We start from the raw sequence: 15,254 nt of genomic DNA, 5'->3' as shown, positions 1-15,254 counted from the left end.
CTCCAGCCCTGTGTGAAAATTCACGTTGGACACCTCCTTTTGTCAGCTGGAGAGTATGCTTAAAAAGGTGCCACACAGACACAAAAGACTGCCGGGGGTGGCAGTCCCTTCACCCCCACCTATTAGTTCTGCCATTGACAAGAAGTAGAACCCAGGTCTCCTGACTACCGGATCAGTCCCTATCCACTGTGGGGCAGTATTTGCCAGATGTGAAAATTAACACAGCTGTTACCTAGTTACTAAGGCCCAGACTCTCCAAGGTATATAGGCTCCCCTAACATCTATTGAAAGTTGGGAGCCTAAATGTCTTTCAGAATTTGGACCTAATAATCTACTTTTCTATAGCAAGAAAAAAGAATGAAGTTTTATCAGTTTATTAATGTTATTAATCTTTGATCATCAGTCACAAATTCTGCTGCTGACAAAACATATTTTTTAAAAAATAAAGGGGTTTTGAAAAGTGAAATTAAGTAAATAAAATATGGGTTTTTTTATTATTCATTGGGCTTGGCAGTTGTTAGTATGTGAAGTCTGTGTTTCTAAGAGATTCTGAGAGTGAAAAGCAAAAAAAGAGAAGAACATTTTTGGTTGTTACACTGAAACCAAGGTAACATCAAAATAGCAATTATCTAGTATACAGTATGGGTTAAATTCACCGTAATGGTTCAGGTGGTGCAAGCTGCATCTCTTGGCACCAGCCTGACTCCTTGCACTTCAAGAGGACTCACTCCAAGGGAGCGTGGGTGATGTTTTCACTACCACCCAGCCCACAGGTTCTGCCAGTTAAAGACAGTTATAGTTCACACTGAAGGCTTTACAAGAGCCCTGCTACTGAAGGCCACCAATGGAATATGCTGAATCAGTGTGTATCCTGGTTACTCCCCTCACCAGTCAGCAATAACTACTTTTTGAATTGTCCTCACCACCTAGAAATGCCCTGGTGGAACTAAGGTTGTAGGTACCTAATGCCACAACCCTCTTCCAAGTCTGGCAGACTTTCCACCCCTAAGGGCTCTCTGCCAGGAGGAAAAGAGAATGAGACTTAAAAAAATTAATAATATTTAACGTTTGTATATCCCTTTGCACATTCAAAGCACTGTACAAATATTGACTAAACCTCACAAGCATTATCATTTCCTATGTTAATGATGGGGAAACCAAGGCAGGAAGCTAAAGTGACTTACCCAAGGCCATGCAGAAAGTCCGTGGCAGAGCTAGGATTAGAACACAGGGCTTCCAGTCTGGCCACTCTGTGCTTAGTGCTCCAGGACACACTACATCTCCTTGAACCAGAAACCACATGAAGATAGTTTTAAACAGTCATTTAAGACAAGGTATTTCCTGTTAGTGGTGGTCCTCAGGGCTGTCTAATAGCGTATAATACCACGCAGTCAAATCCAGACCTGTGGTAAGTGAAGGTGCTGAAATGTCACAAAAGTACAATTGGCAATGAATGGAGTTATTTTATCTGGGAGTTGTTATTGCAATTACTGAACCTGAAAAGATTTGGCAGTTCAGTTCTTTTCAGACAAGCATCCTAAAATCTGGACATTTACCCAAAACTCATAGAACTTTTCCAAAACTTTCTAGAAATTAGGTAGGAAATCTCATAACAAAAGGCTCTCCAAGGACTTCCAATGTTTCCTGACTTCCTTCAGGGTACTAATACCACATAAACACCTGTGAAAATTTTGTAGTTCTGCTTCTAGTCCCAGAGAACTGCAAGGAATGTTGAAGTGTAAGAAAACATAAAACTAAACAGAAAAGGAGTACTTGTGGCACCTTAGAGACTAATAAATTTATTTGAGCATAAACTTTCGTGAGCTACAGCTCACTTCATCTGATGCATTCAGTGGAAAATACAGTGGGGAGATTTATATACATAGAGAACATGAAACAATGGGTGTTACCATACACACTGTAACCAGAGTGATCGCTTAAGGTGAGCTATTACCAGCAGGAGAGCAGGGGGGAGGAGGGGGAACTTTTCTAGTGATAATCAAGGTGAGCCACTTCCGGCAGTTGACAAGAACATCTGAGGAACAGTAGGGGGGAGGGAGGGAATAAACATGGGGAAATAGTTTTACTTTGTGTAATGACCCATCCACTCCCAGTCTCTATTCAAGCCTAAGTTAATTGAATCCAGTTTGCAAATTATTTCCAATTCAGCAGTCTCCCTTTGGAGTCTGTTTTTGAAGTTTTTTTGTTGAAGTATTGCCACTTTTAGGTCTGTAATCGAGTGACCAAAGAAATTGAAGTGTTCTCTGACTGGTTTTTGAATGTTATAATTCTTGACGTCTGACTTGACGTCCGGGTTAGGACAGGCCCAACAAAGAAAATAACAGAACGCCACTAGCTGTCACCTTCAGCCCCCAACTAAAACCTCTCCAACGCATCATCAGGGATCTACAACCTATCCTGAAGGATGACCCATCACTCTCACAGATCTTGGGAGACAGGCCAGTCCTTGTTTACAGATAGCCCCTCAACCTGAAGCAAATACTCACCAGCAACCACACACCACACAACAGAACCACTAACCCAGGAACCTATCCTTGCAACAAAGCCCGTTGCCAACTGTGTCCACATATCTATCCAGGGGACACATCATAGGGCCTAATCACATCAGCCACAATATCAGAGGCTCGTTTACCTGCACATCTACCAGTGTTATATATGCCATCATGTGCCAGCAATGCCCCTCTGCCATGTACATTGGTCAAACTGGACAGTCTCTACGTAAAAGAATAAATGGACACAAATCAGACGTCAAGAATTATAACATTCAAAAACCAGTTGGAGAACACTTCAATCTCTTTGGTCACTCGATTACAGACCTAAAAGTGGCAATTCTTCAACAAAAAAACTTCAAAAACAGACTCCAACGGGAGACTGCTGAATTGGAATTAATTTGCAAACTGGATACAATTAACTTAGGCTTGAATAGAGACTGGGAGTGGATGGGTCCTTACACAAAGTAAAACTATTTCCCCATGTTTATCCCCCCCACCCCCACCGTTCCTCAGACGTTCTTGTCAACTGCTGGAAATGGCCCACCTTGATTATCTCTACAAAAGTTCCCCCCCTCTCCCTCGCTCTCCTGCTGGTAATAGCTCACCTTAAGTGATCACTCTGGTTACAGTGTGGTAACACCCATTGTTTCATGTTCTCTATGTATATAAATCTCCCCACTGTATTTTCCACTGAATACATCCGATGAAGTGAGCTGTAGCTCACGAAAGCTTATGCTCAAATAAATTTGTTAGTCTCTAAGGTGCCACAAGTACTCCTTTTCTTTTTGCGAATACAGACTAACACGGCTGCTACTCTGAAATAAAACTAAACAGTGTTTAAACCTGAAAAAGGCTTCAGGTTTGATTCATTTGTGTTTTGGGTGACGGTGCATGTAGAATGATATTTTATGTGAACTGTTTAGGCCAGCCCTAATTATTGCTCCCTCTGGACTGCTGTAACAATCTGAATCCATTTTGTATAAGCTGAAGTTCTGACATCAGTATTCTGCACAGTATACTTGGACCCCACAGAGTTTTTGAAATTCATCTCCAAACCAGAATTTTGAATACGACAAGGTCCAGTTTCTTAGGCAGTAGGTGACAAATACATGGTGGTCTCAGTCTAGTGCCTAAATGATTCGGTCCACATCCCAAACACTGCATTACAAAGGATTGGATGGCTCAAAAATTTAGCAATACACTCTGGATCGTTTCATATTTAGGGTACAGACTGAAATCCAGTCCGGATCAGTCCAAATCAGAGCTGAGTGGAAGTCACTACCATATGCTTGTTGGAGTTTTGTGAAATAAGTCTGTGGTTCAAGTACATTTTCTAGTGGACAAATGGTCTTGACTCAAACACCAATTAACACTAAAGTGGCATTTCTGAAGGCAGTCTCAGCAGAGAGGCCAAGATTCTGAGTGAGTATGGAGTGGGGAGACCTTCTTACCACTCAACGTGGTATACGCGGGTCAGGGTTGATGCCCAGAGGCAGTGTAGGAAATGTAGTACTGCCCATCCTATACTGATTCAGTTGCTAGAGAACTTTGCAGCCCTGTTAATCTGACACTATTCACTGAATTTATTTTATAAATGATGACAATTTTAGGAATGTAAAGAGAACTAAGTGTAACTGATCCATTTGACAGTGACACAAAAATATAAAGAATTTTAAATAAAAATATAACCCCAGTAGGACTATCACTCAATAACTTTGAAACATTAGGCAGGCAGATTCTTTAGAAGACTAAAAAGACTAGGATTACTTAGCTAGGAAAAGTAAGAGGAAATATGATAGATCTATATAACATAATGAATGATACAGACAAGGCAAGATGGGCTCTTATTTACCCTTTTCCGTAATTTACCTTGGGTCATAGTACAAGAACAGAAAAACTGTTGAGGGTATTTCAAAAGGCAAAATAATGAAAATGGATAAAAGCAAATACTTATTAAAATAATACTTTGCACTTCTATATTGCCTTCCATCAGACAATCTCAAAGCACTTTACAAGCATTAATGAATGAGGTCTCTATTTTGTAGATGGGGAGACTGAAACGCAGGGAGGTGAAATGATTCAACAAGATCATGCAGCAAGTATGTGCTCACTCTCAAATCTAAACAAAAGCCCAGACTTCCTTTTTAGATAGTTTATAGTTGAACTGTGGAATTCATTGCCACATGACTTTGTTGGAGCAAATAACTTAGAACATTTCTATAACGGATTAGATCTTTATATGAATAATATCTGGCCTCAGGTCACTGCTGTAAATTTCAATATATTTCTGTGTGTTAGTATGTGTACTATGTGTATATACATATATATGTTTAGGAACATAGGAATTGCCATAGTGGATCAGATGAATAATCCATTTGATCCAGTATCCTGTCTCCAACAATAGCTAGAACCGGATGTGTCAATGTTCATTTGCAGTAGGCATATGTGGAATAATCAATACACATGTACGCCACACACACAAGACTTATAAAATTTTGGAAGTTGGAAAGAGATCCGTCATTAATCCTCTGAATTAAAGGCAACAGCACTCAGTTACCTTCCCCCTTACAAATTCCACAAAAAAGGGCGTGTTGTTTTCATCGAACAACAATTCAGTCAGGAAACAATTTAAGCTTTAGTGAAATGTACCATATGTTTCAAAGCAAATTTTAGCACTTGTACGGTACTTACTAGTAAAGAAGCAACAAAGAAAAAAATTAAAGTGTGTAATTAATGTTACAATATTACATTAACACAAATAATTTATCTGCCAGGTCATACAATTCACATGCATATTTTATTAAAGTGTAAGAAATAATTTTTCAATCTGACCCTGATCCCTCAGCATGCTTTGAAGTTTGAAAGCCGGCCTATAGCCTATAAGTTTAAAGAAATTTAGAAAGAATTGTGAAGTTAAAAGGTACTTTTGATGTTTGTTCTTTCTATCGCAAGGGCATTCAATACAGCAGAAGAAAAGTAAGTAGAAAACTAATCATGACTAATAAATTTTCATGGCAATCATGCTTATTTAGCCCTTCCTAATCAATTAATATAAAGGGATAGAGGAGAACTATTTGTTTAAGGGTGGCACAAAGGTGACACTAGAAATTTCTGATTTTATTGACAGCATATTCGTTCCTTATGCTCTTGTGCACCTTCATTGGAGTTACAGCCTTCAACTGTTAATTAACACAGCAGAGTTTCTCTCAGGGTTCCTGGTGGTGGAATCAGACAATACTATTTCACTCTAGCAGCATTACTAGTATTTCTGATCAAAGGGAAGCATTTAAGGTTGCCAAACCACCTGAGCTTTTTTGTCCAAAAGGCCTTTTTAAAAGATTCATTCCCTACCACCACACAAAATACTGTACCAGACAACACATGATTCTGAAATGGGACGTGTCCGTGTGGCGCAATGGTGACATGTAGTGGTCAATCAGATTTTTTTTTCAACGCTAATTGCAATGTGAATGTATTGCTTGTAAAAGGGACAAGACTGATGGAGTTACAAACACAAGGCCTTCCTTTGCCCTACTGTTTCACACTTGCTTGTAAAGTCTTCAATGTACTTGGGTCCGTTTTCTGGCATACACCTAAAGCAAAAGTGTTTTGTTAATTTAAAAAATCAGCCAAGACTACATTCCCTGTATGTTGAAACGCAGATAGGGCTTTTTGAAGCCGATTGAAGTTAATGGGAGTCTCCCATAGGACAGACATTCATTTTGTGACTAGAAATTAGTGCCTGGTCAGAATGTTTCTGACTGGCAGCCATGGCAGGTGCTATTAAGCAAATTCCTTTGTGAAAACATTTCATTTTCGAGGTAGACAGCTACAATGCCATGTAATTATACACTTGACCTTTTCAGTGCTTATTCCAGAAAAACTCTGAATCTTGAGCCATGTAACAAAGTGTAAGTGGCGAGAAAAGAAGTTTCAATGGGGTTTAAATAGAGTGAAAAGTAAGAGAAGAAACTGAAAACGTCTCAGCAGATGTTATAAGCCCAGTTCTGCAACGCTAGTCCACTGAGAGTATTGCTCATTCAAGCACTCCCATTGAAGCCATTTGGACTACTTACATAAGCAAGTGCTACTCACCAGAAGCATCACAGATTCATGTCTTAAGTGCATATTCCTTTCGATGCTGAATTGTGCCTAGCACTTTAAAAGAATGTAAGAATCATACCTACAAACAATTGAATTGATCCCTATCTGTATGTAGTATATAATCTTGTTAAATATTTTGAGACTCACAAAAAGCATATATAAATCAATTACTCATTATAATAATTTCATAAAGGAGATTTCTCAGAAGTATTGATTAAAATGTCTGCTAAACTGTTAAATAAAATTATCTGACCGCCAAAGATGGTTTTAACTCTCCCAACTGGTGCAATGGTCTCTATTTGCCAGCTGTATTGTAATAACAGAAAAGTTAACATCTGTGGCTTTATAAGTATTTGAATTTTAATGAACAAGATGAATTAAATCTTTCAGCTTAGCTGCTTATATTGTGAACCAGCCGGAGCTCCTGAAAGATAAGAAATAGATTGTGCTTATTCAACAGCTTTTCACTGTTTGGAGAGAGAGAGAGAAGAAAAAACCAGGTTTCAGAGGAATTTAAACCCTTCTGCTGTTTAAAAAATATGATAATGATAATTACTGAATATGAGTTGTAGAATTAATTAGTGAGTTTGAGAACAGCTCAGAAATTAGGACATGGAGCATTTACCAACTGCAGAGACAGTGAGCTTAGTTAGAGGGTAGCCTGTCTTTTTAAAATCTTTTTACAGCATCCATATATTCATCAGCAAATAATTCATTTGCAATCATGATGATCCAAAAAACATAGTTGAGAGAACATTTACTTTCTGCCAGCATTTATTTATTTTATTTAGTTGTTGTTGGAGCTTTTATCATTCTGACAGCTATCTAAATTTCACACAAAACATATTCATATATTTTAAGTTTTCAAATACCCTTGAGAATGAAGGGATGGCGGTATGTTGGAGCCATTTGCCAATAACGCTGAGCAAACTAAACAAAATATAATAGATGGTAAAGCTGGCTGATGTCCAGTCTGCAAATTTATTGTCATCATGCGAGATATTCAAGCCAAAAGAATCACATCCTCTGTAGACAGCAAAAAAGAGTATGATGAGTATATTCCCAAGAACCTAATTTTTTAATTACACTTTGCATGTTTCAAATACATACACAGACCTACGTACATGTGTATATGTGTGTGTATGGATATATACTCACACCACGCACACACATCAACATGGAAATCTACAGGACCAATTCCTAACTTTAGGGATCAGAAATTGCTTTTGTATGTGGAAATTCCAGTAAAAGTTTCAATAGAGTTATTGACAAAATGGTTAAGAATGCAAAGAGTTCCATCCACTGTTGTTTTACTTCTCCATTTTCAGCACATGTTAAACAATAGGTAATCAGAGTATGTTCAATTATGGTTCCTTATGCTAAATACACTTATTTTCTGAATAGGAGTTGTCAATGGGAATTAGTCTCTCTCTCTCTCTCTTTTTCTTTTTTATGTTGGCTTCTTTTCCAACCATATATTTTTCTTTCTCTGGAATTTTTAATGTGCTATACACAGCTGCAAAACTCCTTCATTCCACTGATTTATAAAACGCTCTTGAAAGAGTGAAAGAGACTCTCTGTCACATACCTTTAAGTTGGAATATTTTGATTTCCTGTGTAATTTCAATTTAGCTGTGAATCAAAACCATCTACAGTAAACAGAAAGCGGAACTGGAGTTTGCTGATATTATAGTGTGCCAGGAACAGGAGCTGTTATTGCATGTCTGAAGAATTTTATATCCCTCTGATAGCTTGTACGCCATCTGAATCTTATTAAGTTGTCTGTGACCAACCTGAAGCCAGAGTCAATTTATAGTTGCAGAGAATCTTAATGCTAATAGCAAAATAGCCTTTAATGAAGCATAGCTTCAAAATGAAATAATTTTATGGAAACTGGAATGACATTTTGGCAAAGTTTTTATTATCAGTGTTGACTGACAATATAAATAAAATGCCAGCTAACAAATTGCAGTCTGTAACAGCTGTATGTTCCAACCTGTATGTTGGCTGACTGACCTGTGCCATGGCATTCATAACCCAAAGCCTCAGTGTGCCATCCTCCTGCATCATGCCACAACTCTAAGCCAAGATTAACATCCTGGTTCAGATTCCTGTGCAAAACACAGCAGGAGGTCAACATTAGAGCTGCATCATAAATTTGACCTAACATGTAAAGTGAAACTAGCAAAAGTTTGTTGCTTGATGGTTTTATTAAATGGTGAATAGATTATTACAAATTAGAGACACAATAAACCAGGTCATATGGAACCATCTCCTGCATATTCAGGATTGTTCCCTGGAGATGCTTTGGTTGCTCCATAGTTAAGGTTAAACACAGTTTCCTTTTTGAAGCCCTATTCCAGATCCCTATATAACTTTGGCTTAGGGCTTATTGATTTGGCCTGCAAAACAGCCTACTTTCACGACAATTAACCAAAGTTATTAACAGTTTTTATTGTGGATCATTTTAAGCCCAACGCCAATTTTGTTGTTGCCAATGGGCATTTTTGCCACTGACATCAGTGAGGTCATGATTGGCCACTATAAGCCTGATAAAACTTCCATTGAAGTCAAAGAACTACTGCCATTTACTTTGACTTCAATGGGAGCTGCATCAAGCTGTGCAAGACTGCATACGCACACGCGCATTGGCTTCTATTGGCTGGCTGCAGTTTAGAAAGAACATGAGTCCCTGAGTCCTTCTATAGTTGCCAAGTAAGTCAAATGGTGGCCCACAAATAATTCTAAAGTAATTTTTTTAAAATGACAAGCCTAGGAAGGCAAGAGTGGACCCACTTTAATTACACATTCTGCCCTCTCTTTTATTGTATTTCAGCAACGAGATATTACAGTGCTTGGCAGTCTATCAATACCTTAGGCAAACAGACTAAATTAAATAGGACTAAACACAACAACATTATTCATTGGTAGTAATAATCTAAAATTCTGTCACCAGCAAAATCAAGCACTGCACAACAGTACAGGAGGGTAGAATTGGGTTTCCATCTTTCCCAGTTTTACTGCCTAGACCTTTGCAACTTGCTATATCCTTTAAAAATCTAGTAAAATACTGTATACTATGTATGAGCAGCATCTGCATTTCAAACACTTATAACTTTTAATTATATGAAAATATTTTTTAAACATATCAAAAGCATCTTTAAGAATGAAAGGCCAAATTCAGCCCGGGAGTAAGTCAACCTACTTCAGTGGAATTATGCCTGCTTCCAAAAGCTGTGGGTGGCCCAAAGCATGGCAACTGTGACATTTTCATAAGAAGCAATTTTTATTACCTAGGCACAAATAAAGCATCTGAAAATCTTCTTAATTAGTGAGAAAACACAGGGCTCATTGCTACCTTCTATCTCCAGGAGCACAGGGTAACAGCACCCAGAAGATCTGACACAGAAGGAGAGTGCCAGCTGCATAGCATACTCTCCACTTCTTTCCTGCCCCACTGACACCCCCTCCATGGAGACTGACATCTGCAGTTTTGATGCAGGTAGGAAATGTCAGGTCTGGAGGGACAGCTGATCTTCCAACCTAGTTTTCAACCCCAAAAGCACAAGGAAAACAGGCATAAGTTAATGTTCTCCCTCTACACCCACTTCACTCCCCTCCAACCCTCAAACACACACAGAGCAGGAATGGACTTGAGTTGCAGGGGTACTAGCATGTGGCAAAGTTCTTGGCAGTATAGTTCTACTGGCCATGCTGCCTGGAGCCAGGGACATTGGCAGAGGGAGGCTAATGGCAGTGTGGAGGTGCTGAGGACTCGAGGAGCTGCACATTTCTAGGAGAATCCAGGGGTTTCAGGAGTTGATCTCACTGCCACTTCCACAGATAAACTCTATATCCCACCCATGGGAAGAAAAAGCAGGAAACTGAATGAAAACTTGCGGCATGACACATCTTCAGTGCTGTAATAACCTTGCATAGGGACTATTGGACCCACAGTTGTTAATGCTCAGATATCTCAAAAGTGGCTAAATCAAATTTAGTTAGAATTTGAGATGGGAAAAATATCATCTTTGGGTTGAGTATTTTATCATCCCAGTGAGTATTTTATGTATGGATGTCAAGTATCAGAGGGGTAGCCATGTTAGACTGGATCTGTAAAAGCGGCAAAGAGTCCTTGCCGCTTTTGTGTGTGGATGATAGCCATAAGTTATTGAAAATAAAGGACTTTAATTTACAATGCTGCTAGCATGACAACATAATCTAATAACAGCATGGAACTGATTTCAAATCATTGCACCACTTTGCCTTTATTCAATGGTTTGAGTGAAGTTATTGGTGACTCTGAAACAATGCCATTCCATGCAGATTCTATGTTTATTCTTTCAATGACTTCTGAATCAAATCTATTCAGTTTACTAGGCAAATGATTACTTTTATAGCTGCTAGTGCTGCAGACTCTCCCTTGCATCAGAAAAGCAAGCTGCAGTTCTGCCTTTTGCATCATAACTAGCTGGAGTGGTTAAGGAAAGCCTTCTTGGGGTCCAGGATTTGTGATCAGAGGCAGTCCAGATGCAGCAGTGAGACAGAGGAGCAGATGAATGGTGCCAGAGCCAACCAGCCACCTGGTGGACTGGGCTCAGCTGTCTCACTTGGCCGAAAGATGAAGGAGGCAAGAGTGAGAGGAAGACAAGAATCCATTGTGTGGGAAGGGAGAGGAAGAAAGTACCCATTAGGAAGATGAGCTGGTAAGAGAGAGCAGAGGGGCCTACAATTTTGGAGAATCTGATCACAATTTTTAGCTTGAATCCACACCAGCAGTAAGCACTTAAGAGATATTGTGATAGGCATTAGAGAAAAACCCTGATAGAGATAGATTTTGATTGGTAATTGCGATCAGAACATGACTGACAATTCTATTAGTCATGTTCAAGTTAGAATCCAGTTAGTGTTCTGTAGCTTTGTTAACTCTGCTGTGCTTTCAACACTGAAAATGCATTTTTGTCAGTCAAACAAGCAGATATACCATAGATGCCCAGAGATCATCTCTATTGAATAAGAAGCTGTCATTTTTATATAGTCACTTTTCTATCCATTACCACACTTCAGTGGTAAATTCTGAATATCTGACTGTCTGAGGGACAACTTAAACCTTTGGATAATCAAAGTTTTAGATAAACAACATTTCATTTTCTGTATGAATTTCCAATCTAAAGAGATAGATACAAATTTTGGGTAGCCTAACAATCGACAAACAGATTTATACGATACTGAATACAGGTTTAGCTGTATTCCTGGTCATACATTGAGACTTATAGAGAACTTCTGCTTTTCCCCTCCCAGAAATATATAAAATTACTATGACTCTAAAGCATTACCTGGTATCAGAGGCCTTTGTGACTTTCCAGCTTTGGACTTCATTGCCAGTTGAAATGAGGGTTAGGGCACTGACTGGTGGAACCACTATAATCCAGATTTACCTGCCATTTGTTCTGTTTAGTATTGTTTTACATAAGATCCTTTTAGGAATGTGGTGTGTTTCTGTGCCATTTTTACCTTCTAGCAATTGCAGGGCACCCTGGAGTTTTTATCTGAAGGCTGCCACAGAATTGTAAGATTGTATGTGGTTTTATAGAGTCAGACTGATTCAGCCCTGTGCCATTTGTGGGTATTTTCAGTTTTACCTGACCACCCATGGAATTGTGAAATGTTTTTGAACAAGAAAAAGTACCTTTGTCTGCTACATACCTATTAATTTAGATTTCCTATGTAATTACGATCTAGATGTGAATTAAAACCAACGTCAAAAAAGAGATCTGGGATTTCAGGTTTATGATGTTGTGCCAGAAATGGGAGCTCTTCTTGCATGTTTGAAGAGAATTGTATATCCCTGTGACCACTTGTGCAGCACCATCTGCATCTTATTAAGCTGCTTGTGACCAAGTGGAGAGCCAACACAGATTTACATGCAAAGACTCTAAATGCGAACAACAAAATAACCGCTCTTACCACAAACTTAGTGGTGACATTGTGGGACCTACTAGCTTGGCTATCATTAATGGCCTGACAAAATTTCCTTCACATTATTCAGCACAGTTACTGTGAAAATTCACTTTGGCTAAAACTCACCGTAGAAGGACACAGCCCAGGAGCCATCAGTTCTCACAGCAATTAAGCATAGCACAGCCAGCAGCCATGGTTTCAGTCAGTATATTCTCTCTGGAACTCAGCCTAGAGACCACCATAGTACTGCCCTCTTATTTTTTATTACACCAAAACAGAGTGAAGCCTTGCCTTGTCTTCCCCTTTGCTTTTAGTCCATGAGGCAGTTTATGAACAAAATCCTTCCAGGTCTCATAGCCCTACAGAAAAAACAACAGAAGGGAAAAAATTTCTCTTAAACTCTGCAAATATGAACTAGCACCATAGAGAAGCATAGAAGTGAGAAGGTGCATGATCTGCTCTTGTGGCTACCTGGAGCCCAAGAATCTCTGGGAAAATTTGGTTCCATCCTTATTGATCTCAGAGGTCTACAGGGGAGTGAGCTTTACCTCACTGATCCTCACGTTCCCCATCTCTTTAAGTAGCAGGACTCATGTAGGACCCATAGTACCATTGGCTTCCTGTCATGATTGCTTACTACCTCAAAGCTTTGGGATCAATGGCACTGTCACTCTTCACAGAGCATGGTGTATTCACCGATGATTCTTTGATGGCTGCTGAGTCCGATGCACAAGCGACAGTCCTGTTCACAGGTAGGGCACACCCACGTACTAGCAATGCTCTGAATCTGAGCAGCAAATACTTTCCTCCTCTGACACTTTGGAGAGGCATGCTAATCCACCAGCTGCTAGTAGGGGATTCCCTTCGTTTGACCCTTTGACCGCTCTCCTGTCCCTATTACTTCATTAGTTGTGCCCTGTACTTATTTGGTTTCCAGGTGCTGTGGACCCCCCTCTTAGGCTTGCGGGGGGGGGGGGGGGCGGAGATCCTTTGGCAGTCTTCCTGGATCCCAGTAGGGCTAGTAGGGGAGGCTATGCAGAGTGGCTCCCCTCTAACAGTGTTCCAGACACATTTTTCCCCTAAAAACCTGCAGAGTCCCAAATGCACATCACAAGGGAAAGTGTCTATGGGCTCAGAGAGAGGGGACGAATATGAACAACTCCATAGAATCATAGAATCATAGAATATCAGGGTTGGAAGGGACCTCAGGAGGTCATCTAGTCCAACGCCCTGCTCAAAGCAGGACCAATCCCCAATTAAATCATCCCAGCCAGGGCTTTGTCAAGCCTGACCTTAAAAACTTCTAAGGAAGGAGATTCTACCACCTCCCTAGGTAACGCATTCCAGTGTTTCACCACCCTCCTAGTGAAAAAGTTTTTCCTAATATCCAACCTAAACCTCCCCTACTGCAACTTGAGACCATTACTCCTTGTCCTGTCCTCTTCTACCACTGAGAATAGTCTAGAATCATCCTCTTTGGAACCACCTCTCAGGTAGTTGAAAGCAGCTATTAAATCCCACCTCATTCTTCTCTTCTGCAGACTAAACAATCCCAGTTCCCTCAGCCTCTCCTCATAAGTCATGTGTTCCAGACCCCTAATCATTTTTGTTGCCCTTCGCTGGACTCTCTCCAATTTATCCACATCCTTCTTGTAGTGCGGGGACCAAAACTGGACACAGTACTCCAAATGAGGCCTCACCAATGTCGAATAGAGGGGAACGATCACGTCTCTCAATCTGCTGGCTATGCCCCTACTTATACATCCCAAAATGCCATTGGCCTTCTTGGCAACAAGGGCACACTGTTGACTCATATCCAGCTTCTCGTCCACTGTCACCCCTAGGTCCTTTTCCGCAGAACTGCTGCCTAGCCATTCGGTCCCTAGTCTGTAGCGGTGCATTGGATTCTTCCGTCCTAAGTGCAGGACCCTGCACTTATCCTTATTGAACCTCATCAGATTTCTTTTGGCCCAATCCTCCAATTTGTCTAGGTCCCTCTGTATCCTATCCCTGCCCTCCAGCGTATCTACCACGCCTCCTAGTTTAGTATCATCCGCAAATTTGCTGAGAGTGCAATCCACACCATCCTCCAGATCATTTATGAAGATATTGAACAAAAACGGCCCCAGGACCAATCCTTCGGGCACTCTACTTGATACCGGCTGCCAACTAGACATGGAGCCATTGATCAGTACCCGTTGAGCCTGACAATCTAGCCAACTTTCTGCCCACCTTATAGTGCATTCATCCAGCCCATTCTTCTTTAACTTGCTGACAAGAATACTGTGGGAGACCGTGTCAAAAGCTTTGCTAAAGTCAAGAAACAATAAATCCACTGCTTTCCCTTCATCCACAGAACCAGTAATCTCATCATAGAAGGCGATTAGTTTAGTCAGGCATGACCTTCCCTTGGTGAATCCATGCTGACTGTTCCTGATCACTTTCCTCTCATGTAAGGGCTTCAGGATTGATTCCTTGAGGACCTGCTCCATGATTTTTCTGGGGACTGAGGTGAGGCTGACTGGCCTGTAGTTCCCAGGATCCTCCTTCTTCCCTTTTTTAAAGATTGGCACCACATTAGCCTTTTTCCAGTCATCCGGGACTTCCCCCATTCGCCACAAGTTTTCAAAGATAATATCCAATGGCTCTGCAATCACAGCCGCCAATTCCTTTAGC

The sequence above is a fragment of the Eretmochelys imbricata genome, chromosome 2 (genome assembly GCF_965152235.1).
Source record: "Eretmochelys imbricata isolate rEreImb1 chromosome 2, rEreImb1.hap1, whole genome shotgun sequence".
NCBI lineage: Eukaryota > Metazoa > Chordata > Testudines > Cheloniidae > Eretmochelys > Eretmochelys imbricata.
This window is presented reverse-complemented; position numbering follows the sequence as displayed.